A 27466-nucleotide genomic window follows, 5' to 3' on the forward strand; every position below is an offset into this window, starting at 1 on the left:
GACTTGGCTTTAAAAATTTTATCAATGATCAGTCAGATTTGGAATATATCGAGCTGTTTACAAATTGTTCTACTAATATATCTTCCATGAATATAATTAGGAAGGAAGTTACGCAGGTTAATAGAAGTTTCCAGGATTTCCCTGTTCTCTTTGTTTGGCGTTTACCTCCATATTTATTTTTCTTTAGTTGCTCTGACACCTGCTTAGATTTCTTTTAAAGTTTATTCTGAAATTCTCAGTTTAAAAATATTAGATTGTTAGATTTGCTTCTGATTCACATTTTTTCACTTTTCTATGTCAAATTATACTTTGCTATATTTATGAATTTTTTTTCTATTTCATTATCAACCTAGGATTCATCCCCATACAGTCTTCTGTCATTTAAGATGATTACACTCCTTATTTCCAAATTCTGCCACTTTTCTTGTCCCAAATAACTATGTTTTCTCTTAAACTGCTCATGAAATAATCATTCATCCTTTATTATCACATTAATAACAACAATCTATATTTCTGGAATACTTAATAGATGTAATGCTAAATGCTTTGGAATTAGTTTACTAGACCTTAGTAACAACCTTCTCATGTGGGTACCATTTTAAAGATGAGAAAATTGAGGCACTGAGAGTTAAGTAATCCACTCCACATTTTCAGTTGCTTTCCAGTTCACCTATCCATTGACTAGATTAATACCAAAGCTTTCTTTTAAACAGTGATTCTTAACCTCTGCAGCCTTCTGAAGCTCCTTTTCCTTTGCTGTCTCCCCTCTACCTTTTTCTTGCACTGACTTTTCCTGACATGATTCTTTATTTGGGCTTGATTCTTTCCCAATATTTCCATTTAAATTGTGAGATCTTTTTCACCTCATAAATCCCTAAATGTTACCTGAGAGTCAGGAGGAAATCTGGGAGTACACAAGGCCCTCTTTACAGGTACGCTCTTAGAGGCAAGATAACTGGGAGCTGGGAGTCATAATGAGCATCTTTGTCAGTAGAGGGCAGGAAAGCATACTCCCTCAGTCATGTAGATTAGTGTTGATTATAACTGCCTGGAGTTCTCGCTGGGATACAAGGCAAAAATAATAACTTGATATTTGATTTATCTGCTTGGCAAACCAGAGGTTTATTCCACTGAAAATGTTTGTTATATATGAGCCTTCTCTGTTTGGTGAAGGATTTTTGGGAATGGGGTGAAGAGAAGGGAGGTAAATTCATTTTGTTGTCTTTCTCCTCCTCCAAATCTGGTGTGAAATTCCATTTGGCATACTTTCTAAAATTTGGCCAGAGTAGCACATGCAATGATACACAGTGTATGCAGGAAGCAACATTCAACAGAGTACCTTTGGCTACCACCCATACTTATACGAAAGAGGAAATGGGCCATTATCCCACTCTCTACTTGCTGAACTTTGGCTACCACTGCTTTGAGGACAATATTTATCTTCATCTCACTTCATTCAAACTACTGTATTGTTTTCAAAGCACAGTATGAGGCAACAGGAACAAAACCCAAGCAAAACAAAATCTTACCTACCACAGCCAGACAGCTAATAAGTAAGAGAAAATACTTTACCAAATTGGGTATACTAAACGTTGGCGGTATTTGGATGTAAGGTAGTTTATAAGGTAGGAGTGGATAAATCACCAAGATTTACTCTCTTGAGGGCATTTAAAGTTTTTGAAATCATAGAATTTATAAGTGGAAAGGTCATTAGGTGTTGTTTAATTCATAGACAATTTACCAGTTTTACAAAAATGTTCAGAATACAGACATACAAAAATTTAGAATCAAAGGGAATAAACTCATTACCCAGTGTGAGATAGCTAGTAAGAGACAGAACCAAGTGCTGGATTAGGATCTCTGGATTCTCTGCCTAATATTCCTCACATATATTACATGCTTCTATATTGTTCTTCATGGTACCTGAACCTGATGTGAAGACTGAGTAGCTATGGGTTTGATTATAGTCAGCTGATTCTTACCCACATTTAACATATTCTACTTGTAAATTTTCTACCACAAAATTGAAATCTTGTGCTGTTTTCTCTATGATAGAGCACACATCATTCCACCTCCAACTTCATTTTACCAATATTACTTCATTGTAGCTAAATACTATAATTATTATACTGTTTCAAAAGAAGTACAGAGGGATTATTTCTGTCTGGAGGAAACTGGGGAAGCTCTCACAGAGGACCTTTAGCTCAGGATTCAAGAAGTGAAGAAGTTAACTAGAATAGGAAAGAGGGAAGCATGAACTGAGTCAACAGTCTGCATACTCAGCACCTAGGACAATGGCTGGTCCATTGTAGGTGTTAAATGGGAAAAGGCAGGGGTATAAAAACTTAACGCACAGGAGGCAATGAGAGAGAAAGGGAAAGGAGGGAGATAGAGATAGAGAAATAGACATAGATGAGAGACGGAAAGTGGAGAGATGGGGAAAGAAGAGAGAGAGAAAGAGGAAAGAAGAAGGAGGATGAGGAAGAGGGGAGAGGGTGGAGGAAGAAAAGGAGAGAGAAAGCACAGGATAGAGAAGAAAGAGAAAAATCCAGAATATTGCAACAGAAGAAAAAAGCAGCTATTTAAATCATTGGTGACAGAGTCACTCTTAGTGAGAAAATTGTTTTGTTGGTATATTTGTGTATTATGAAACATTTAATGGGTTATTTAAGAGTGACATGATAGATACTTTGAGGTTAGCTTCTGGAAGAAGCTGGCATAACAGTATATTAAAAGTAGTTGTAATTGATTGCATTATAAAAAGAGAAAAAACACAAAAAGTATAAGCTAAAAAAAAACAACTTTAGAGGAATCTGATTTTTAATTTATACAATGAAGTCAGTGGCAGAAATAAGCAATTACCAAAAATAGTATTGCAGTGATATTTCAGTTCTGCTTATTAATCTAACAATATTATATAATGCAATAACACTCTCATCAAATTAACATATTTAAATGTTCATTTAGCCAAAAATATTGAATCATTCATTTTAAGTCAGAAATTTAGCTCACATCTAGCATTAGAATGCAGAAAACCTTATTCACATATGTAACGCTTATTCAGTTGGGTCATAACTCTAACATGTCACTTCATGGTGATATGTTGCTGTAGACAGCAAACAGTTGTTTCTATGGGTTTGTACAATATGACACGGTGCAGAGAACTTTTGTAATCCATCAGGTGGATTCTCATAGAAACTCTTTGAATTCAAAACACTGTGACATTGTACAAACAACTTAACCTTCTCTATAATAAGCCTTAGATTACTTAGATATAAAGTGGAAATTATAATACTTATAGCTTTTTTTTTAACATCTTTATTGGAGTATAATTGCTTTATGACGGTGTGTTAGTTTCTGCTTTATAACAAAGTGAATCAGCTATACATATACATATATCCCCATATCTCCTCCTTCTTGTATAGCTTTCTTTTCTGAGGATTAAATAAAGTAAGATATGGGAAGCATGTACCACAATGCCTGATATGCATAGGATGTACTCAAGTATAAGTTCTTTTTCTACTTGCCTGTCTAATCTAAACACTGATATTTACTTTTTATCCCTCAGGGAGAAAAACATAATTCAAAAGACAGGAAGTTGAGTTAACTAGTAAATTTGAGATAGAGAAATATACCTTAATTTTTAAGGCAGTTTAATTTTTTTCTAGTACTACTAGAAAATCAATGCTAATATCCAGCTAATTTTGTGCTGAAGAAATACTTAGATTATTTCTCCAGACAATTCTGAAATCCATGGACACTAATCCAACTTTCTTTGTGAATAAGAAATCTTGCCCCTGAATAATGCACCTAGTGTGTATAAGCGCTGGAAGGAGAGCAAGGACAAACATAAAAAAGCAAAGTGCCCAATCTCGCCTCTCTTTCTAAGTAAAATAGATTCTAGACCCACAGATCTCTACTAAATTGTGATCATGAGGCGCTAAAAGGAGATTCAGATCCTATTTACATAATTTCCTTTTTAAAGGACATTTTACAAAATTTTGTCTCCTCTCTATCTCTACCCCCCAAAGAACAACAAAAGGAGAAGAGAAACATTCAGCCAATGTTTTCCTGAGACTTACTCTACTCTGACAATTAATTCAGCTCAGCAATTGGTTAAAGCCATGCGAGTTGAAGTGCTGAGTACCCTTCCATCACTGCCTTTATGGAGGGTGACAGTTTAGCTGTCCTGCACTGTTTGTATTCTAAACTCAGTTATCTTCAGGACAGAAAGAGGGTGTCAGATTTCTCACTACTGCAGACAAATAATGCTGTATATTTTATGGACCTTCTTGTAGAGTTTCCGGTTAATTACCATTCTGAGAAAAACTAAACCCATAATATCATGTATGTCCTTAGGATCAAAATTCCTTGTAAAATTCAGACCTCTCTATTTATTTGTGTAAAATTTATAATTAAAAATCAATTATGGGGCTTCCCTGGTGGCGCAGTGGTTGAGGGTCCGCCTGCCGATGCAGGGGACACCCGTTCGTGCCCCGGTCCGGGAAGATCCCACATGCCGCGGAGCGGCTGGGCCCGTGAGCCATGGCCACTGAGCCTGCGCGTCCGGAGCCTGTGCTCCGCAACAGGAGAGACCACAACAGTGAGAGGCCTGTGTACCGCAAAAAAAAAAAAAAAAAAAAAAAAATCAATTATGGTAACAATATTCATATTAAATATGCTATTAAACTAACAACACATTTTTTGCCCTTTGTATTTTTTCAAGTGTGGTGTGTAGTGAGTAAAATGATTTTTTTAAAGAAAGAAAATGCTTTGGTTTAGGCTCATTAAACTTCATTTTAACAAACCGAGCAATATCCCCTCCCTCTTGCGTCTCCCTCCTACCCTCCCTATCCCGAACTACTTAGATACACAAGCACACTCTCTTCCACATCTGATGTATCATCTGCCCCATTGTGAACAAGGGCCAAACACCTTCTCTGAATCAAACAATTCACAGCCTCTATCCCACTGTTTCTTACAGAAGCAACATCCTCTATATGGGCAATTTCCACTCCTGGGTAACATCATGTCTGTGCCACTAACAGAATGCCTGCTATCCTCCAGGACATTCTGTATCCTCCGTGTCCCCTTACCTGTGTTGTCCTGGATTACACAATGCTAGGAGCAGTAGGAAAGCATGGGCACCATTTTTTTTTCCCTAGTTCAAAATAAAAATCAAAATATTCTTCTTTGTAAACATAAATTATAATTAATTTCTGGTTTAGTATTAATCGTATTTCCACCCTTATATCCTGCCCGCTCCTGCCCTTGAGTGCCAGAGAATCACTTCAACCTCAAGTTCTCTTCTACTTAGAACATCCTGTACTTTTGTGTTTACCCCATTGTGTTCCCTTTCTATATACCGTCCAGCCTCCCATTCTTACATTTTTAAAATTTACAGTGGATTACAGATAATCAAAATAAAAGGATTCATTTGTATTAGACACTAATTTATTTGTATTATACAAATATTGCTTAAGTAATGATTTCCTTCATACATGGACAGTTTCAGAAACTTTCTCAATTAAATTCAAACGATTGTCTAAACGTCAGATTTTTGCTTCTGCGCATTTTTTTTTTTAATGTGAAAGACAACATGACTTATGTTTGGTCCTATGAATAAATGCATATTTGACGCTGTACTCTAATTAATGGATTTCATTTTCCTACCAGGTTTCTATTGGCACCCCAGAGTGGATCAGAGCCAAATTTCTGAGCTTGGTTGCTCGCTGAGTAGCTTAAACACACAGACACACAGACACACACACACACACACACACAGGCATGCACACTCACACATTCACTCACTCACACAGCAAATGGCATCAGCAAATGGGTGTTTAAGGTGCTCCTTCTGGAGCAGGTTCATTGCAAATGGAAATTTCTCCTTCCTCCTCGTCAAATCCTTCCCTTTAAATTATATTTAAGTATAAAAACTTGTTTAATTTCTCTTGAGCTTTCATGCCTGATCATAGGAGATACTGACAACTCTCAGTATATCTTATCTTTCTTACCCAGATACTTTTTAAAAAATAATTTTGAACTGTAGATTAATTTAAAACCTTCTCACAACAAGAAGAATATGCAGTATAGGGTGGTGGTAATGAGTGCAGTCTCTGGGATGGACAAGACTGGATGATGACTCAGCCATTTAGAGCTATATGACTAGACTATTACTTAATCCTTGTAAACCTCAGTTTTCATATCTAGAAAATGGGAACATTTTAGTATCTACCTAATGGCGCTGTCATATAGATTAACTGAGATTTAGCATTAGTGTCCAAGCACTCAGTAGATGGTAACTATTATTATTGAAATTATCGGGGTACTCTCCATCATGAAGATGTGGGCTATAATTAATTTTGATCCGTTTTAACCTGGCTAAAAGTGATCAATAGTCTCATCTTATTGGGAGATATTTTAACTTTCAGGATCTCTGAAATATTTATAGCAGTGAACGTAATTCTAGGCTTTAGAGTAGATGGGAGCACAGCTCAATCTCTCGCCAACAGACACCATAGCCTCTAATTCCTTTTTTTTTTCTTTTTTAAGTTTGAAAAAGACTATGTGCTGTCCAAGGATAAATAATATTTACATTTTCTGTCATTTCTTCTCAAGTGCACAAGGAACATTCTCCAGGCTAGATCAAATCTTGGTCACAAATCAAGCCGCGGTAAATTTAAGAAAATTGAAATCATATCAAACATCTTTTCTGACCAAAACACTATGAGGTTAGAAATCCATTACAGGAAAAAAAAAACTGTAAAAAATACACAAACACATGGAAGCTAAACAACAAGCTACTAAATAACCAAGAGATCACTGAGGGATTCAAAAAGGAAATTAAAAAATACATACAAACAAACGACAACGAAAACACAATGACCTCAAACCTATGGATGCAGCAAAAGCAGTCCTAAGAGGGAATTTTATACCAATTAAATCCTACCTCTAGAAACAAGAAAAATCTCAAATAAACAACCTAACCTTACACCTAAATCAACTAGAGAAAGAAGAACAAACAAAACCCAAAGTTAGTAGAAGGAAAGAAATCAGAGCAGAAATAAATGAAATAGAAATGAAGATAACAATAGCAAAAATCAATGAAACTAAAAGCTGGTTCTTTGAGAAGATGAACAAAACTGATAAACCTTTAGCCAGACTCATCAAAATAAAAAAAGGGAGAGGATTCAAATCAGTAAAATTAGAAATGAAAAAGGAGAAATCACAACTGACACCGCAGAAATAAAAAGGATCATAAGAGACTACTACAAGCAACAATATGCTGGTAAAATGGACAACCTGGAAGAAATGGACAAATTCTTAGAAAGGTACAACCTTCCAAGACTGAACCAGGAAGAAATAGAAAATTTAAACAGACCAATCACAAGTAATGAAATTGAAACTGTGATTTAACATCTTCCAACAAACAGAAATCCAGGACTAGATGGTGTCACAGGTGAATTCTATCAAACATATAGAGAAGAGTTAACACCTATTCTTCTTCTCAAACTCTTCCAAAAATTTGCAGAGGAAGGAATACTCCCAAACTCATTCTACAAGGCCACAATCACCCTGATACCAAAACCAGACAGAGATACTACAAAAAAGAAAATTACAGACCAATATCACGGATGAACATAGATGCAAAAATCCTCAACAAAATACTAGCAAACAGAATCCAACAACACAGTAAAAGAATCATACACCATGATCAAGTGGGATTTATACCAGGGAAGCAAGGATTCTTCAATATACACAAATTAATATGATACACAATATTAACAAATTAAATAATAAAAACTATTTGATCATCTCAATAGATAAAGGAAAAGCTTTTGATAAAATTCAACATCCATTTATGATAAAAACTCTCCAGAAAGTGGGCATAGAGTGAACCTACATCAACATCACAAACCCACAGTGAACATCATTCTCAATGGTGAAAAACTGAAAGCATGTCCTCTAAGATCAGGAACAAGACAAGGATGTCCACTCTCACCACTATTATTCAACATAGCTTTGGAAGTCCTAGCCATGGCAATCAGAGAAGAAAAAGAAATAAAAGGAATCCAAATTAGAAAAGAAGAAGTAAAACTGACACTGTTTGCAGATGACATGATACTATACATAGAGAATCCTAAAGATATCACCAGAAAACTACTGAGGCTAATCAATGAATTTGATAAAGTTGCAGGATACAAAATTAATGCACAGAAATCTCTTGCATTCCTATACACTAACAATGAAAGATCAGAAAGAGAATTAAGGAAACAATCCCATTCACCATTGCAACAAAAAGAATAAAATACCTAGGAATAAGCCTACCTCAGGAGGTAAAAGACCTGTAAGAAAACTATAAGACACTGACAAAAGAAATCAAAGATGACACAAACAGATGGAGAGATATACCATGTTCTTGGATTGGAAGAATCAATATTGTGAAAATGACTATACTACCCAAAGCAATCTGCAGATTCAATGCAATCCCTATCAAATTACCAGTGACAATTTTTACATAAATAGATCAAAAAATTTCACAATTTGTATGGAGACACAAAAGACCCTGAATAACAAAAGCAGTCTTGAGGGAAAAAAAGCAGAGCTGGAGGAATTAGACTCCCTGACTTCAGACTATACTACAAAGCAATCAAGACAATATGGTACTGGCACAAAAACAGAAATACAGATAAATGGAACATGATGGAAAGCCCAGTTATAAACCCATGCACCTATGGTCAACTAATCAATGACAAAGGAGGCAAGGATATACAATGGAAAAAAAAACAGTCTCTTCAATAAGTGGTGCTGGGAAAACTGGAAAGCTACATGTAAAAGAATGAAATTAGAACACTCCCTAATACCATACACAAAAATCGACTCAAAATGGATTAAAGACCTAAATGTAAGACCAGACACTATAAAACTGTTAGAGGAAAACATAGGAAGAACCCTTTGACACAAATCACAGCAAGATCTTTTTTGATCCACCTCCTAGAGTAATGGAAATAAAAACAAAAATAAACAAATGGGACCTAATGAAACTTAAAAGCTTTTGCACAGCAAAGGAAATTACAAACAAGATGAAAGGACAACCCTCAGAATGGGAGAAAATATTTGCAAACAAATCAACAAAAGATTAATCTCCAAAATATATAAATAGCTCACGCAACTCAATATTGAAAAGACAAACAACCCAATTAAAAAAATGGGCAGACCTAAATAAACTTTTCTTCAAAGAAGGCATACAGATGGCCAAGAGGCACATGAAAAGATGCTCAACACTGCTAATTATTAGAGAAATGCAAATCAAAACTACAATGCGGTACCACATCACACCAGTCAGAATGGCCATCATTAAAAAGTTTACAAATAAAAAACTCTGGAGAGGGTGTGGAGAAAAGGGAACCCTCCATACTGTTGGTGGGAATGTAAGTTGGTGCAGCCACTCTGAAAAACATTATGGAGGTTCCTCAGAAAACTAAAAATAGAATTACCATATGACCCAGCAATCCCACTACTGGGCACATACCCAGAGAAAACCATAATTCAAAAAGACCCATGCACCCCAATGTTCACTGCAGCACTATTTACAATAGCCAGGTCATGGAAGCAACCTAAATGCCCATCGTCAGAGGAATGGATAAAGAAGATGTGGTACATATATACAATGGAATATTACTCAGCCATAAAAAGAAACAAAATTGGGTCATTTGTAGAGACGTGGATGGATCTGGAGACTGTCATACAGAGTGAAGTAAGTCAGAAAGGGAAAAACAAATATCGTATATTAACGCATATATGTGGAATCTGGAAAAATGGTATGAACTGGTTTGCAGGGCAGAAATACAGACACAGATGTAGAGAACAAATGTATGGACACCAAGCGGGGAAAGTCGGCAGGGGTGGTGAATTGGGAGATTAAGATTGACATGTATACACTAATATATATATAATAGATAACTAATAAGAACCTGCTGTATAAAAAAATAAATAAAATAAAATTCAAGAATTCTAAAAAAATAAATAATCATTTTGTTTAGAATTTTTTGAATTAATTAAATAAATAAATAAATAAGAACTCAATACTTTCAATTTGGAAAGAAATGGCTTGCACTGAAAAAAAGGAAAGAACCTGCTATTGATTAATAAAATATACTCTCCTTGAATTACTGCTCTTACGACTTAACATTTTTATTCTAATAAAAGAGATATTTAAACAATGTATTTTTTCCTTAAGTAATAAGACAATAAGACCTAGAGGTACTTGTCAAATCATAATGCAAAATAACAATTCATATCGCTAATCTAGGTCAGACTGATAACCTTTAATAAAACAGTAATGTTTCAAAACCATAAGTTTAAAGAAGTGACATTTAACATTTGATAAAGCTTGACATTTTACAATAGATACTAAGATTAAAAAATAGTTTTAAATCAATTGCCTTTCTTTCTAATAGCATCAGGAAATTGTATTCTGTGGTGTCACCTCCATTTGGGCTTTAGGTCTCCAATCACATTTAAAAAAAAACAAAACTGTTTTCCTGTTGCAATACTGATCAGTCCTCAGCAATATTAGGTGAAGTCCAACTTAAAAAAAAAAGGTTATGGGGGTGGAGGTGGGAAGGGTGTTCATAACTGATATATAAGATTTTTCAAGTGACACCTCTCATTTGTCTTTTATCATGCCTTTCCTAGGTCTCCTTCTTGAACAGTTTGTTATCACCGGCCATGTTCACAGGATAAACTCAGTATTTTCAAGTAATCTGGATCCAAATATGCCCTAGGCTTTTATCTCCAGGGCCAACTTCCGGTTTAAATCATTTGTACATCTTGACTACTTGAGAAAAAAAAATCAATATGCCTTGTAAAACATTTTTAAAAGGTATGTACATTCATTTGGATCATGTTTTGTTTATTAGATTTTCCTGGACTAAAATGAAACCATTGATCTCAGCACAAAAATATCCACTTGAAAACTCTAGAGGAGCACAGGGAAGTTACTGAAAATTGACTGAAGAATAACTGGCTGTCTTATCTATGTCAACCACACAATTCTTCTTGACAAGTCTTCTTATTGCAACACACACACACATTTATACACATACTCACACAAGCATACATACACAAGCACATACACTTTCAAATCTACAGAAGTGGCTAGTTTTGTGCATCCGTTTGTATGTCCTATGTTCTGTAGATCACAAAAACGTCTGCTTTCCTGTATGGAAAGAAAAGTTAGGCTTGCTATTATTCCTTAAATAGCCAATAAATTATATACAGGTTGTATATAGGTTAGACAAGAGAACAAAACAAGAAAGAGGGCTACTTGACATTCTTCTCTTAGCAATTCAACCAAACTCAGTGTGAGACGCCAGAACCTGGAATCATATGGTATCATCATCAGTCATTGTTTATTGTGTGCCTACCAAATACATGGTATTATTATAAATTACTTTTCTCCAGGCTCCTTAGGATGACCCTCAAAAATTTAATAGGCAAATTAAAACATAAACAAAATAATATTCACTCAAAAAATATCAATTGGTGATGACTCTTTTGAGAAAAGTTTTGCCAGGAAAAGTTCAATTAATTTTGAATCAGAATCTCTTGTACTTTTTCAAAAATACCAAATGATTTTTAATCAATTTATAAATCTTCTCTATTTGCTCATACACAAATAAAAAAGTAACGGTTTTTGAAAATGTGTTTTTATCACGTCAAAACTCTCTCTCTCTCTCTGTCTCTCTCTCTCTCTGTCTCTCTCTAACCCTTTTTCTGTCTCTCTATATCCCTTTTTGTCTCTGTGTCCCTGTCTCTGTCTCTGTCTTTCTCTATATACACACATGATGACTTAGCCATTGTCTTTAACAAGGTCAGAAGCTCCTGACTTGAAATTTGCCAGTTTTGGAGCAAACATTAGTATCAGTTCTTCCAACAGATATTTAGTCAGTTTTCATTACCAGAAAACAATGTATTTCTACCATAATCTAAAAAATGTCATAAATTGTGAAGATGAATTGATATTTGTTATTAGATATTTGTATTAGTTAGATAGAAAGTTTTTCTTAGTGAGAACTTAGCCATACATGTGGAACTTGAGTAGAGTAATTTGAAGAGGCCCCAACTTTCCAAAAGGGACTAAATGAAACTCAAAAACAGAGAGAAAACTAGCAACAATCTTGTTGAAAATTCTTGTTCTCTTCTTACATAGAAGAGAATAGATTTTTCTGTTTATTAAGTTAAGTTAAAACAAGATTTTTTCATATATTAAGCTCTTAAGTTATGACAAATTGTGAGACATAATTTTTTCAATATATAAATATGCATATAAATATTATTTTGATATACATATTAATATAACATGCACAAACAATTAATATAATACATGTTGGCATACACATTAATATAACCATGAGAAAAATTCCCACTTCTTTGAAGTATCAGAGGGAGCTTTTTAATCTTTTTTTTACCAGCATATTAAGAGCAAGGTGCTGTTCAATTTATTTGCAGCAAAGTAGTTTAATGCCAAAAAACCCATGGGATATATACAGTAATAATTGCCTAATTGTCTAGAAAATTTAGGCTTAAAGCACATTGCTTAGGGGAGCATTCTGAAAATAGAGTTACCTTCTCAACTCCCAAGTCCATAGTGTCTACTTCTGAGCTAAGCAGTGACTTGTTCTCAAGAGCTCCAGACAATCAGGAGGTGTCAGAGTCTCTGAGAGGCCCAGAGGAAGAAAAAAATAATGACATACTTTCTTCCTATGCCCTAGTGAGAGCCTGAGGCCCACTGTTGGGAGGTTCAGCACTCAGACCAGAAAAGGGTAGATCCTGGGAGAAGCCTCACCAGTGTGAATCTCAGTAATTCAAGATGAAGGCTGAATTTGGCTGATCCCAAGTGTGTCAGGACTCCCTGTTTCCCAAGGAGTCAGGATGGAGCTGCAAAGGAAGGCCAAATGTGTATGTGTTATTAAAATATTTTAAAAGAATAATAGTGACATTAATGATATTATCAAGATAGTTTAACTATATAGCTACTACTCAATAATCTCTTAGTGCCAGAATAATTGTCTTAATTGTTTTTGTACCTTATCTAATCAAATGTACATTTAGCCAGATCAGAGTTTGCTCTTTAATATTAGTATTCATTTTTATAATTCAGTTTAGAATTTAAAAATTTCATCAGAGTTTAAGAATAATGAAAGTGGAGCAGGCCCAATACTGGGCAATAATTTCAAAATACGCTACTCTTGCAAGATACCAGGTCATTTGTCTAATGCCATAACGTCTGGGCCAAACAATGAAGGTAATGTTACAGACCATTCAGTGACATATTTTTGTTTGTTTGTTTTTTAACTTTCTCATTTATCATCTTTGAACTTAGGGAAACTGAATCTCAACATTATTTTTTTAAGCTGTGAAATCTGGCAGGCTCATCTCCTCATTTCATCTCTAATTTTCACATATTCATATGGTCTCTAGTGTTTGACTTGATTACATTTGCCACGACTTGACAAAGAGTTGGTATTTTTACTATAATACAGTATTAATTATGAAGAATTTAATTTAGTTATGTTTCCATTTGAACTCTGAAAGCTCATGCAGGCCTCCAATTGATCCTTTTGTGTTGGGTTAACATGGTGTCAGTCAAATGAAATGTTTTAATTTAGGGGTTTTCTTAAACTATATGAAAAAGTATACGTTGATTCTTTTTTTTTTCTTATCTAAAGATATATTCCAGAAATATTGCTATATGTTACTGTAACATTTTAACTGGGTTAATTTCCTCTATCATAAGCTTTGTGTCTTCCAGTTTGTAAGGGAATTATTTTCCTTCTTAAATCATTCTTGCCCTGTGAGCTGCCATGGAGGTTAAGTTGGCAAGAGCCATTCCAGAGGTATGAATGTGGTTAAAAACTGGTTTTTCTTTCTTTCTCTTTCCCACATGCACACAACTACAACCTAAACACACACACCACACATTACACACACACAAACACAGAAAAACACTATTAATTTGTAGCAATCCAGGGGAATTCTAGGTTTAAGAGTCTTTGTTCTGCCCATAGGAAAATGAATTTTTGTTCATGACCTTTTGTGCCAGGACTACTGTGACTGCTAAAATGCACCATGATCACCTAAGAAGCATTGCCTCTCTGCCAGAGCTCAGTTAGCAAATTAGTATTATAAATATTACCAGCAATCATATAATATCCAGCAGCAATAGAGATTTCATTTTTCTCTTCTATATTGCCAATAAAATGGTTTGTAATTGCATGTGCTCTATAAATTATTTTTTACTATCAACTTTGATCATCTCTAACCACAAGTTAAATAATTCAAGGTTAATTATAAAGTCAAGTAACATGATATGTAAATATTAAAATAGTATTAATTTTTAAATATTCCTGACACAGAGGCTAATGTAAGTGAGCTATTTTTACTGTTCTTTCTGCCACTGTACTGTCTGAAGACTCTGGCCAGTATTTGAAAGCTCTTTCAACTCCAGTCTCCCTTAGATACTCTTTTATGACAAGGAAAAAGGAGGAAGCAGGATAACTTTGTGTTCTGTGTGATGAAGGATCAGAAACAACAGCATATAGATTTTTAGAAAGAATGATAACTTTTTAGAGAGAAAAGATAAAGATTATTAGCAACATTGGCTTTGCAATCCAGTGTGACCATTCTTAAGACTAAATTGAAGAACTGAAGCAAATAACATGCTGACCCTCAAAACCACCTCATGTGACCATGAAGAATATGTAGCAGTTGGGCTGAGGCTATGAGGGGTTTAGTTTTAATTATAGCAGTAACATCAGGCTCACATAACAAACTCTAAGCAGTTTCCTCAATATTTTATCTTTTTTGTGTATACTAGGAGGACTGTAAATACTGTATTTTTTGGCTTGCGTCATCGCTATAGTAAGCATAAAAATTATCACCTAAACTACAATACTTTTGAGAGTGCCAGGGATACTACTACTCTTCTGGAACCACAGGCATAAACTAGGACTGACTGGGAGAAACAAGGAAACGAGAATGCATGGTCACCTAGGAATATATTTGTGGTGGAGAAGAGATCTTATCAAAGAATACGCACTAGTATGCACCTTTTGGAACCTCAGTAGTAGCTTCTAATGATTTTTCACGCAATCTAAAAATAAACCAGTTCATCTTGTGAAGTTTGGTCAGCAGTGAGATTTGTTGCCAGAGGAAAAAGTGAGAGAGTTTCACCTAAGTTTTAAACACAATGCTTTAAAAGTTGTGTTCAATAAGCAATGATGATATGGTCTAGTAAATATCAGAAATGAAGTCTCATGTATGAGTTGCAATTATGATATAAAACATTGTTGAAATATAAGTCTATAAATGGAATATTCCTAGGATGCAGTTTTTGTTCTAAGTACCTGTAGAATATTGTGGAAATTCTAATAAAAATACATGTATGGCTCATCAAACAGAAATTCCATTATGTTTCTGTTTTATGGAAGGGTGTTTATAATTAATGTCTAGTCTAGAGACTGGAGTAGTCACAGCTAGTAATACTGAGAAATTCTTTAGGTAAAAAGAAATTTGTGTTGAAAATACTATCACAATACACATAAGTACAAAGGATTAGGCTAAATTTAGTTATTTCCTTCAACTGGCCACCTTAATTTTTAAGTCTGCTTTTATGTGAAATTGTGGCATTTGACTAAAATGTAAAATTTTCCAAAGTCAGCTTATTTGATCTAGGACAAATAGTAAATACATATATTTACTTTGAGTTTTAATTGAGTAAGTTGGCTTAAAAAGCTGAACAAGTGATATGTTGTGGCACAATCTGACTCTGTTTAGACATTCCAAGTGCAAAGTCAATCTGTAGGTTTCATGGATCAAAGAGGGAATGCTGAGATCACAACAAGGGCCTTGGTTTGTGGAACTGGTCCTGAGTGACTGGGTGTTGGTGGAACCTCTCTGAACCTCAATTTTCTCACCTATAAAAATTAAACAACTGGATTAGATTGTACTGTAGGTCTTTTCCAGCTCTGACATTTTGTATTTCTGTCCCAGAGATTCAAACCATCAAAACCATTTTGCTATCATTTGGCCAATAATCTTCCTCTTGACCTTGTAAGTATTTATGTATGAGAATGGCTTTCACTGAAATCCATAAAAAATTAACTGTTTTTAAATGAATAATGATACGAAAATTTTGGGTTTGGATTTTTAACCTCTAACAGCTTCCCTCTAAACATCTTCATGTTAGCAATAAGCTGCACATAGTATCATTCTCTAGGTAGTGTGTTTCAGCTGCATTTTTATTTCACTTTTACATGAGAAAATAATCAAAGTTGATTCATAAGGATTCACTTTCTGGAGAGATATGGAGGAAATTTCTGATTTTTTTCCAGAGGTACATCTGCCAGCTGCAAATGAGATTCCATATGTTGTGTGGAATTCGAAGAGAAACTGCTTTTGACTTTTTTTCACACACAAACTACCCTATTTCAGATGTTTTGAAGAATGCCTGCCTGAAAAGGAGCTGCAAAATGATTATAAAATTATTTTGGTATCATTTACTGGAGAAAAATGCACAGTATTTACTAACATATTATCATACCAGCATGTATAAAAAAGGAAGCTAGTAAAGTTGCTAGTTACTAACATATCATTGAAAGCAACTGATTTTGGAATCTAAAATAATAAAACAAACACACATATATAACAAAACAGAAATCGTTCACAGATAGAGAACACACTAGTGGTTACCAGAGGGGAGAGGGGTGGGGGAGGGGTGAAATAAGTAAAAGGGATTGAGGGGTACAAACTACTAGATATCAAATAAATAAATACAAGGATATATTGTAGAGCACAGTGAATATAGTTAATATTTTATAAGTTTGTATGGAATATAATCTATAAAAATATTGAATTACTATATTGTACACTTAAAACTAATATCATACTGTAAGTCAACTATACTTCAATAAAAATAATTAGGTTATTACAAGATATTACTTTTCTGTACACCTGAAACATTGTAAATCAATGTATAGTTAAATTTAAAAAAAGAATAAAAAATAAAATTGCAATGAATAAATAAATAAATAAAGCACGCAAGCAAGCAAGCAACTGAGTGAACAGAAAGGTTCTTTATATCTCTTTTTCTTGCTTGAAATGACTTCCACACTCAACTGTTACGCCTAGCTATGTGCTTTCTAAGATCCTGATCTTTCTCTGTAACACTTTACAATTATTAATAGTCCATTAAAATTTACAATATACAATCATAAGTATAAATGCACGTAATCTTGGTTTTGTGATGACAAACTTGAACATAATTCAAGTGATTTGTTCACTTGTAAGTGTTACTCCCTCCTTAGTAATTCTAACAATGCACTAGAGAATGAGAGCCGTGTCGGCACTAAATAAGTCCCTACTGACAGAGGCTATGCATAGCAGGACTGCTTGTGGGTGCAAGTTCAGTTATACAAAGCATTTATTAAACCAGATTCCACCACTGCAGGATCTTACTGAATTTTCTGAGGCTTGAATATAATACGCATTAATAAAGTCTCTACTGAAGCATAGAGAGTGAGAAACTGCCCCAAGAATAGATACCCTCTTGGTGTGAACATATAAATCTCTCCTTTTAAAATTGGTGCTCTTTAGACTGAATTCTAATAACACAATACAACAGCTGAACATAATTGGTTCAATTTATTTCCTGCTATACAATTTTATGTATCTTTTCTTTAGTTGTGGCTATTTTTACGATATTAATGGAAAGGACTTTGCCTGGTATAGCATCTTGTGCATCATATTCTAAAACCTTTTTTTCCTGGAACCTTAAGAACAATGAAATGTACACGATGATGCAGAGATGCCTACAATATGAATCACTGTAGAATGCTACATAAACTGTTCTCTCAACAACAAGTAATGAAATATCATCTCTAAGTATTCCATATATAATCAGAATGTTGTAGCATATTTTTTCAAAGCATCTTTTTTTTTCTAAACTCAGAGAATGCCATGCAAAACCTTGAAAGTACTCATTCATGGCTAAAGCAGAAACATAAACATACATTTTTTACCAACTGGAATTTAATCATTTAGTCACAACTTGTTATGTTAAAAAATAAATAATTGTCCAAGAGACGTCCTTAAGCCTTGGATTGACTCTTCTGATTTTTAAGTCTGAACTAAACATAAAAGCTACATCCTATGACATGATGAAAACACAGTTCTGGATATACAGCTGTTACAAAGCAATGCTGACACCTACAGAGAATGTATGCAAATATCCAAGTTTAAGTGGTATGTACTTCATTGATTGGTATTAATCCTTTAAATTCCAGCTATCTTGATGTGCAAAAACAAAACATCTTAAGTTGGATTGCAGCATTTAAAAATGCTATTTGATTTAAAATTAAAAGGATATTTTATTGTCTGTTCAATAAACTTAACTGTTTTAACATTATTATTTGAGTGTAAAATCAAAATGATTTGGTTATTTTAATAATCAAGGGTGGAATTTATCTTACCAGCACCGTTGCTATGGGGCCATCTGCTGATGTCAGCTGATGACCTGTGTGAAATATGCTCACAATGAAAAACAAACAAATGTTTTTTTTCTTTTTCCTCCTGAATTTGTGTAGTATCTCTAGTGAGGAAAGAGAGCTAGTTGTCTCTTTCTGGGAGAATTAAGATAGGGTGTTCCCAAATCTATTACTGGAGGACAGGGAGAAGCATATTGCCCCTTATCCAGTATTCTCTCTAATGCCCTTCACCTCCATGCTGCAGAAGAACTATTCCCCTCAAATTAAAGCACATGTGAATTTGGTCCAATGAATATCTTTTATGTAGACAAAACTCAATACTCTCTTTAATGAGCATTAGCCAAAGGAAGGCAAAAACCAAATTCTTTATTAAACAAGTATTGGAGTGCCTAGTTGTCTGGGGGGCAGGGAGAAATCAGGCTCCTGCACTGATGCATAATGAGAGTCCACTGATTCCAGTTTAAGGCTCAGTATCCAACTAGCTACTCTGATAAAAAATATCCTATCTATTTTCAATAAAAATACTGAAGAATAACTTTTCAAATGAAAGTTCAGCAGCTTTATAAAGAAAAAGTAGGGAGACCTTCAAGATGGCAGAGGAGTAAGACGTGATCACCTTCCTCCCCACAAATACATCAGAAATACGTCTACATGTGGAACGATTCCTACAGAACACCTACTGAACACTGGCAGAAGACCTCAGACTTCCCAAAGGGAAAGAAACTCCCCACGTACCTGGATAGGGCAAAAGAAAAAACAGAGACAAAAGAATAGGGACAGGGCCTGCACTTCTGGAAGGGAGCTGTGAAGGACTAAAAGTTTCCACACACTAGGAAGCCCCTTCACTGGTGGAGACGGGGGGTGGGGTGGTGGGGTGGGGAGCTTCGGAGTCATGGAGGAGAGCACAGCAACAGGGGTGCAGAGGGCAAAACGGAGAGATTCCCGCACAGAACATCGCTGCTGACCAGCCTGAGAGGCTTGTCTTCTCACCAGACGGGATGGGCAGGGGCTGGGAGCTGAGGCTCGGGCTTCGGAGTTCATTTCCCAGGGAGAGGACTGGGGTTGGCTGCATGAACACTGCCTGAAAGGGGCTAGTGTGCCACAGCTAGCCAGGAGGGAGTCCAGGAAAAATTCTGGAACTGCCTAAGAGGCAAGAGGCCATTGTCTCAGGGTGCATGAGGAGAGGGGATTCAGAGCACTGCCTAAAGAAGCTCCAGAGAAGGGTGTGAGCCATGGCTATCAGTGCGGACCCCAGAGACGGGCATGAAATGCTAAGGCAGCTTCTGCAGCCACCAAGAAGCCTGTGTGCAAGCACGGGTCACTATCCACACACCCCCGCTCCTGAGACCTTGTTACAGCCCGCCACTGCCAGGGTCCCGTGATTCAGGGACAACTTCCCCCAGAGAACACACGGCATGCCTCAGGCTGTTGCCACGTCACGCCAGCCTCTGCCACCGCAGGCTTGCCCCCCATTCTGTACCCCTCCCTCCTCCCAGCCTGAGTGAGCCAGAGCCCCCTAGCCAGCTGCTTCTTTAATCCCATCCTGTCTGGGCAGGAACAGATGCCCTCAGGTGACCTCCACGCAGAGCCAGGGCCAATCCAAAGCTGAACCCCAGGATCTGTGGGAACAAAGAAGAGAAAGGGAAATTTCTCCCAGCAGCCTCAGGAGCAGCAGATTAAATCCTCACAATCAACTTGATGTACCCTCCATATGTGGAATACCTGAATAGACAACGAATCATCCCAAAATTGACGCGGTGGACTTTGGGAGCAACTGTAGACATGGGGTTTGCTTTCTGCATCAAATTTGTTTCTGGTTTTATGTTTATCTGAGTTTAGTATTTAGAGTTTATTATCACTGGTAGATATGTTTATTAAATTGTTGCTCTCTCCCTCATTTTTTTTAATATATAGATATATATATTTTTTTCCTTTTTCTCTTTTTGTGAGTGTGTATCTGAATGCTTCTTTGTGTGATTTTGTCTGTATAGCTTAGCTTTACCATTTGTCCTAGGGTTCTGTCTGTCCGTTTTTTTTTTCTTTTTTAAGTATAGTTTTTAGCGCTTGTTATCATTGGTAGAATTGTTTTTTGGTTTGGTGATCTCTTCCTTCATTCTTTCCTTTTTTATTACATTTTATTTTTTTTAATTTTTTATTTTAATAAATATATTTCATTTTCTCTTTCTTTCTTTCTTCCTTCCTTCCTTCCTTCCTTCTTTTCTTTCTTTATCCCTTCTCTTCTGAGCCATGTGGCAACAGTGTCTTGGAGCTCCAGCTAAGTATCAGGCCTGTGCCTCTGAGGTGGGAGAGCTGAGTTCAGGATATAGGTCCACCAGAGATCTCCTGGCTCCACATAACATCAAACGGTGAAAGATCTCCCAGAGATCTCCATCTCAATGCTAACACCCAGCTCCACTCAACGACAAACAAGCTACACTGCTGGACACCCTACAGCAAACAGCTAGCAAGACAGGAACACAACCCCAACCATTAGCAGAGAGGCTGCCTAAAATCATAATAAGTTCACAGACACCCCAAAACACACCACTGGACGTGGTCCTGCCCACCAGAAAGACAAGATCCAGCTTCATCCACCAGAACACAGACACTAGTCCCCTCCAGCAGGAAACCTACACAACCTACTGAACCAACCTTAGCCACTGAGGGCAGACACCACAAACAACAGGAACTATGACCTGCAGTGTGCAAAAAGGAGACCCCAAACACAGTAAGATAAGCAAAATGAGAAGAGAGCAAAACACACAACAGATGAAGGAGCAAAGTAAAAACTCACAAGACCAAAACAAATGAAGAGGAAATAGGCAGTCTACCAGAAAAATAATTCAGAGTAATGACGGTAAAGATGATCCAAAATCTTGGACATAGAATGGAGAAAAATACAAGAAATGTTTAACAAGGACCTACAAGAACTAAAGAGCAAACAAACAATGATGAACAACACAATAAATGAAATTAAAAATTCTCTTGAAGGAATCAAGAGCAGAATAACTGAGGCAAAAGAATGGATAAGTGACCTGGAAGATAATATAGTGGAAATAATTACCACAGAGCAGAATAAAGCAAAAAGAAAGAAAAGAATTGAGGACAGGTTTAGAGACCTCTGGGACAACATTTAACACACCAACATTCAAATTATAGGGATCCTAGAAGAAAAAGAGGAAAAGAAAGGCACTGAGAAAAAATTTGTAGAGATTATAGTTGAAAACTTCCCTAATGTGGGAAAGGAAATAGTCAATCAATTCCAGGAATCACAGAGAGTCCCAAACAGGATAAATCCAAGGAGAAACATGCCAAGACACATATTAACCAAACTATCAAAAATTAAATACAAAGAAAAAATATTAAAAGCAACAAGGGAAAAACAAGAAATAACGTACAAGGGAATCCCCATAAGGTTAACAGCTTATCTTTCAGCAGAAACTCTGCAAGCCAGAAGAGAGTGGCAGGACATATATAAAGTGATGAAAGGGAAAAACCTACAACCAAGATTACTCTATCCAGCAAGGATCTCATTCAGATTCGACAAAGAAATTAAAACGTTTACGGACAAGCAAAAGCTAAGAGAATTCAGCACCACCAAACAAGCTTTACAACAAATGCTAAAGGAACATTTCTAGGCAGGAAACAGAAGAGAAGGAAAAGACCTACAATAACAAACCCAAAGCAATTAAAAAAATGGGAAAAGGAACATACATATCGATAATTACCTTAAATGTAAGTGGATTAAATCCTCCAACCAAAGGACATAGACTGGCTGAATGGATACAAAAACAAGACCCATATATATGCTGTCTACAAGACACCCATTTCAGACCTAGGGACACATACAGACTGAAAGTGAGGGGATGGAAAAAGATATTCCATGCAAATGCAAATCAAAAGAAAGCTGGAGCAACAACTCTCATATCAGACAAATAGGTTTTAAAATAAAGACTACTACAAGAGACAAAGAAGGACACTACATAATGATCAAGGGATCAATCCAAGAAGATATATCAATTGTAAATATTTATGCACCCAACATAGGAGCACATCACTACATAAGGCGAATGCTAACAACCATAAAAGGGGATATGCACAGCAGCAAAATAATAGTAGGGGATTTCAACACCCCACTTTCACCAATTTCCAGATCATCCAAACTGAAAATAAATAAGGAAACACAAGCTTTAAATGATACAGTAAACAAGATGGACTTAATTGAAATTTATAGGACATTCCATCCACAAACAACAGAATACACTTTTTTCTCAAATGCTCATGGAACATTCTCCAGGATAGGTCATATCTTGGGTCACAAATCAAGCCTTTGTATTTTTAATAAAATTGAGATTGTGTGAAGTATCTTTTCCGACCACAAAGCTATGAGACTAGATATTAATTACAGGAAAAAAACTGTAAAAAATACAAACACATGGAGGCTAAACAATACATTACTTAATAACCATGAGATCACTGAACAAATCAAAGAGGAAATAAAAAAATACCTAGAAAAAAATGACAATGGAAACACGGTGACCCAAAACCTATGGGATGCAGCAAAAGCAGTTCTAAGAGGGAAGTTTATAGCAATACAATCTTACCTCAAGAAACAAGAAACATCTCAAATAAGCAACCTAACCTTACACCTAAAACAATTAGAGAAAGAAGAGCAAAAAAAACCCAAAGTTAGCAGAAGAAAAGAAATCATAAAGATCAGATCAGAAATAAATGAAAAAGAAATGAAGGCAACAATAGCAAAGATCAATAAAACTAAAAGCTGGTTCTTTGAGAAGATTAACAAAATTGATAAACCATTAGCCAGACTCATCAAGGAAGAAAGGGAGAAGACTCACAGTATACTACAATGCCACAGTAATCAAGACAGTATGGTACTGGCACAAAAACAGAAATATAGATCAATGGAACAGGATAGAGAGCCCAGAGATAAACCCACACACCTATGGTCACCTTATCTTTGACAAAGGAGACAAGAATATAGAATGGAGAAAAGTCAGCCTCTTCAATAAGTGGTGCTGGAAAAACTGGACAGCCACATGTAAAAGAATGAAATTAGAACACTTCCTAACATGACACACAAAAATAAACTCAAGATGGATTAAAGACCTAAATGTACGATTGGACACTATAAAACTCTTAAAGGAAAACATAGGCAGAACACTCTATGACATAAATCACAACAAGATCCTTTTTGACTCACCTCCTAGACTAATGGAAATAAAAATGAACAAATGGGGCCTAATGAAACTTTAAAACTTTTGCACAGCAAAGAAAACCATAAATAAGAAGAAAACAGAAACCTCAGCATGGAAGAAAATATTTGCAAAAGAAGCAACTGACAAAGGATTAATCTCCAAAGTATACAAGCAGCTCATGTAGCTCAATATCAGAAAAACAAACAACCCAATCCAAAAATGGGCAGAAGACCTAAAGGAACATATCTCCAAAGAAGACATACAGATTACCAACAAACCCATGAAAAGATGCTCAACATCACTAATCATTAGAGAAATGAAAATCAAAACCACAATGAGATATCACCTCACACAAGTCAGAATGGCCATAGTAAAAAATCTACAAACAATAAATCCTGGAGAGGGTTTGGAGAAAAGGGAACCCTCTTGCATTCTTGGTGGGAATGTAAATTGATACAGCCACTATGGAGAACAGTATGGAGGGTTCCCTAAAAAACTAAAAATAGAACTACCATATGACCCAGCAATCCCACTATTGGACATACACCCTGAGAAAACCAGAATTCAAAAAGAGTCATGTACCACAGTGTTCATTGCAGCTCTATTTACAATAGCCAGGAAATGGAAGCAACCTAAGTGTCCATCGACAGATGAATGGATAAAGAAGATGTGGCACCTTTACAGAATGGAATACTACTCATCCATAAAAAAAATGAAATTGAGTTATTTGTAGTGAGATGGATGGACCTAGAGTCTGTCCTACAGAGTGCAGTAAGTCAGAAAGAGAAAAACAAATACCGTATGCTAACACATATATATGGAATATAAAAAAAAACAACAAATGGTTCAGAAGAACTTAGGGGCAGGACAGGAATAAAGACACAAATGTAGAGAATGGGCTTGAGGACACGGGGAGGGGGAAGGGTAAGCTGGGACAGAGTGAGAGAGTGGCATGGACTTATATATACTACCAAATGTAAAATAGATAGCTAGTGGGAAGCAGCCGCATAGCACAGGGAGATCAGCTCGGTGCTTTGTGACCACCTAGAGGGGTGGGAAAGGGAGGGTGGGAAGGAGACACAAGAGGGAGGGGATATGGGGATATATGTGTATGTATAGTTGATTCACTTTGTTATACAGCAGAAGTTAACACACCATTGTAAAACAATTATACTCCAATAAAGATGTTAAAAAATAAAAAATTTAGGTCCTATGTAACTGAAATTTAAGACATAAAATGAGAAAAAAAAAGGAAAAGTAGAAAACTTTCCTGAGAGACAATAAAGCTGATGTATATGAATAAAAGAAACATGTTCCTGAATAAAAACATGGATTAGTATAGAGATGTCAATTACCTCCTAATTAACTTGTAGTTTTTATATAATTACAGAAAATCTCCAATGGAGTTTTATTTGCTTAAGCTTGTTAGAAATTGTATAAGCCAGGGTTTTCCAGAGAAACAGTACTGATAGGAGACATATACATATATCTCTGAGACCCACACACATTGGGGAGGGCAGTCTCCTTTACTCAATCTGTTGATTCAAATGTTTGTCTCATTCAGAAATACCCTCATAGACACACCCAGAGTAATGTTTAACCAAATATCTGGGCACCCTCTGGTCCAGTCAATAAGTTTAACCATCATAGAAGTTCATGGGTAAAACTAGCTAAGAGCATTTTGCACAAGAAGACTCAGAACAGTCTTAGCAAATAATTATATGCCTAAAGAAGTGTATATTCCATAATATATACTCTATGCCATATTAAATATATATAATATGAAATCAAAATAATTAAAACAATGTAGCACTACATAGGCAGACACTTCAAAAGAACAGAATCTATAGTTTGTAAGTAGACTGGTATCACAAACTATTGTGAAAAGAACAATTGGTCAACAAAATGGTGTTAAAAAATTGATTTCTAGGCCCGCGTACCGCAAAAAAAAAAAAATTGATTTCTTAGCTTATTAAATTAGGAAAAATATAGAGAAAATATGCAGAATGTAAATTGCATATATCATCTGGTCTTTAGATATGAATGAAGAGATCATAAACTAAAATGAAATTGAAAAGTAAAGAGTGATTGAATTAAGACCCCAAAAAAGTAGAAATTGCTATGTGTTACAAATATGCCATGTGAATTAAAACAAAAATATCAAAGTTGAGGAAAATATTTACAATGATTATAAAAAACCAAAACCTATAAGGAAAATTCAAAATGTCCAGTTGAAAACTAGGCAAGGATTATAAAAGGGCCATTTCAGAAAAATTAATACAAATATTTAATAAATAAAAGAAAGCATTGTTCACTATAACTAGTATTTAATCAAATAAATTCTAGTTAATGTGATAATACTTTTTCGGAAATTAAAGTTGTCAAAGATTAAAAGTAGATTATATTCACTATTGGGTAGGTATGTATATGGTGAGAATACATACTCTTATATACTGCTGATAGAATATTAACGTAGTAAAACCTTCTGAAAAGATAATGTATGGATTAATGCTCATAATTTTTGATATTATTTTCACTATATGCTTTTATTCTTATTGAATTATGCTAAGAACTATATTCTAAGGAAATAACAAAAGTAGCCTAAGATATTAATACAAGTAAGAACACTCACTTAAGCACCACACAATTGGGAACTGTCTAAATGTTCAACAGTTGAGAAATGGTGAAGGTGATTTTGCTGCTTCCATAAGGTAGAATATTATATAGCTATTAAGAAAATATTTTCAAAGAAATTTTAACATGTAAGACAGAAAATTCACTGAGATAAGAAATATGGCTACAATATAGGGTAAAGTCAGGATGGGGAAGATCTGTTTGGGTTAAGAACTTAACTTGTGTGTGCTAACGTTTAGCTGAATGAGAAGTATCCAAACAGATTGGCAATTGAATACGTGAGACCTGAGCACAGAGGAGATATAAATTGGAGAGTTAACATATCTTGCCAACCTTTTTATTTCTGTTTCTAGCGTCTCTGGTCATTCTGGCTAAAACTCTTTGTGTAGGAATTGACTTTTTTTTCCATATGCTGTCCCTTTCCACTGGAAAAATTTAATCTACTTTATCAAATTCTATGAATTACTCCTTCATAGTAATATATTTACTTAATGGAGTATTTAATATTCCATTCAGTGGACTGACATTTTCATTGTCATGAATGACATGAACTGTGGCAATATATTCCTCCACATCCTCTACACTAGATAATCTTCCAAAACCATCAGCTCTATTATGTCTCTCTCTTTCTCGATATCTTCAATGGATCCTCATTGCTTATAACATTAAAAATCCCACATTAGCTTTAGCAAACATTTACTGTATTGTCACAAGACCAACCTCGGATTATTTGTTCCCATGGGTTGTAATGTCTTCCTCTCTTCTATAACACTAAATCTTATTCATATTTCAAGAATCACATAAAATATCTTATCCTATATGGTACCATTTTTCAATCTCCACAGACAAAAAGTTTCCTCACACAGAACTTTTCATGGTTCCTATTTTTACTTTTCAGTTACATATATCCCATACTAACCTATATTTTGCTCATTTGTTAAATATTTTACTTCATCTCCTAACTCTAAGTTATTTTTAGCAAAATCGGAGACTTTTAAACATCCCTATCTTTAGCAGATCTCCTGGGGTTTAAAACAAAACAAAATGCAACAACAAAAATAATAA

This window comes from Globicephala melas, chromosome 5, assembly GCF_963455315.2.
Source record: "Globicephala melas chromosome 5, mGloMel1.2, whole genome shotgun sequence".
NCBI lineage: Eukaryota > Metazoa > Chordata > Mammalia > Artiodactyla > Delphinidae > Globicephala > Globicephala melas.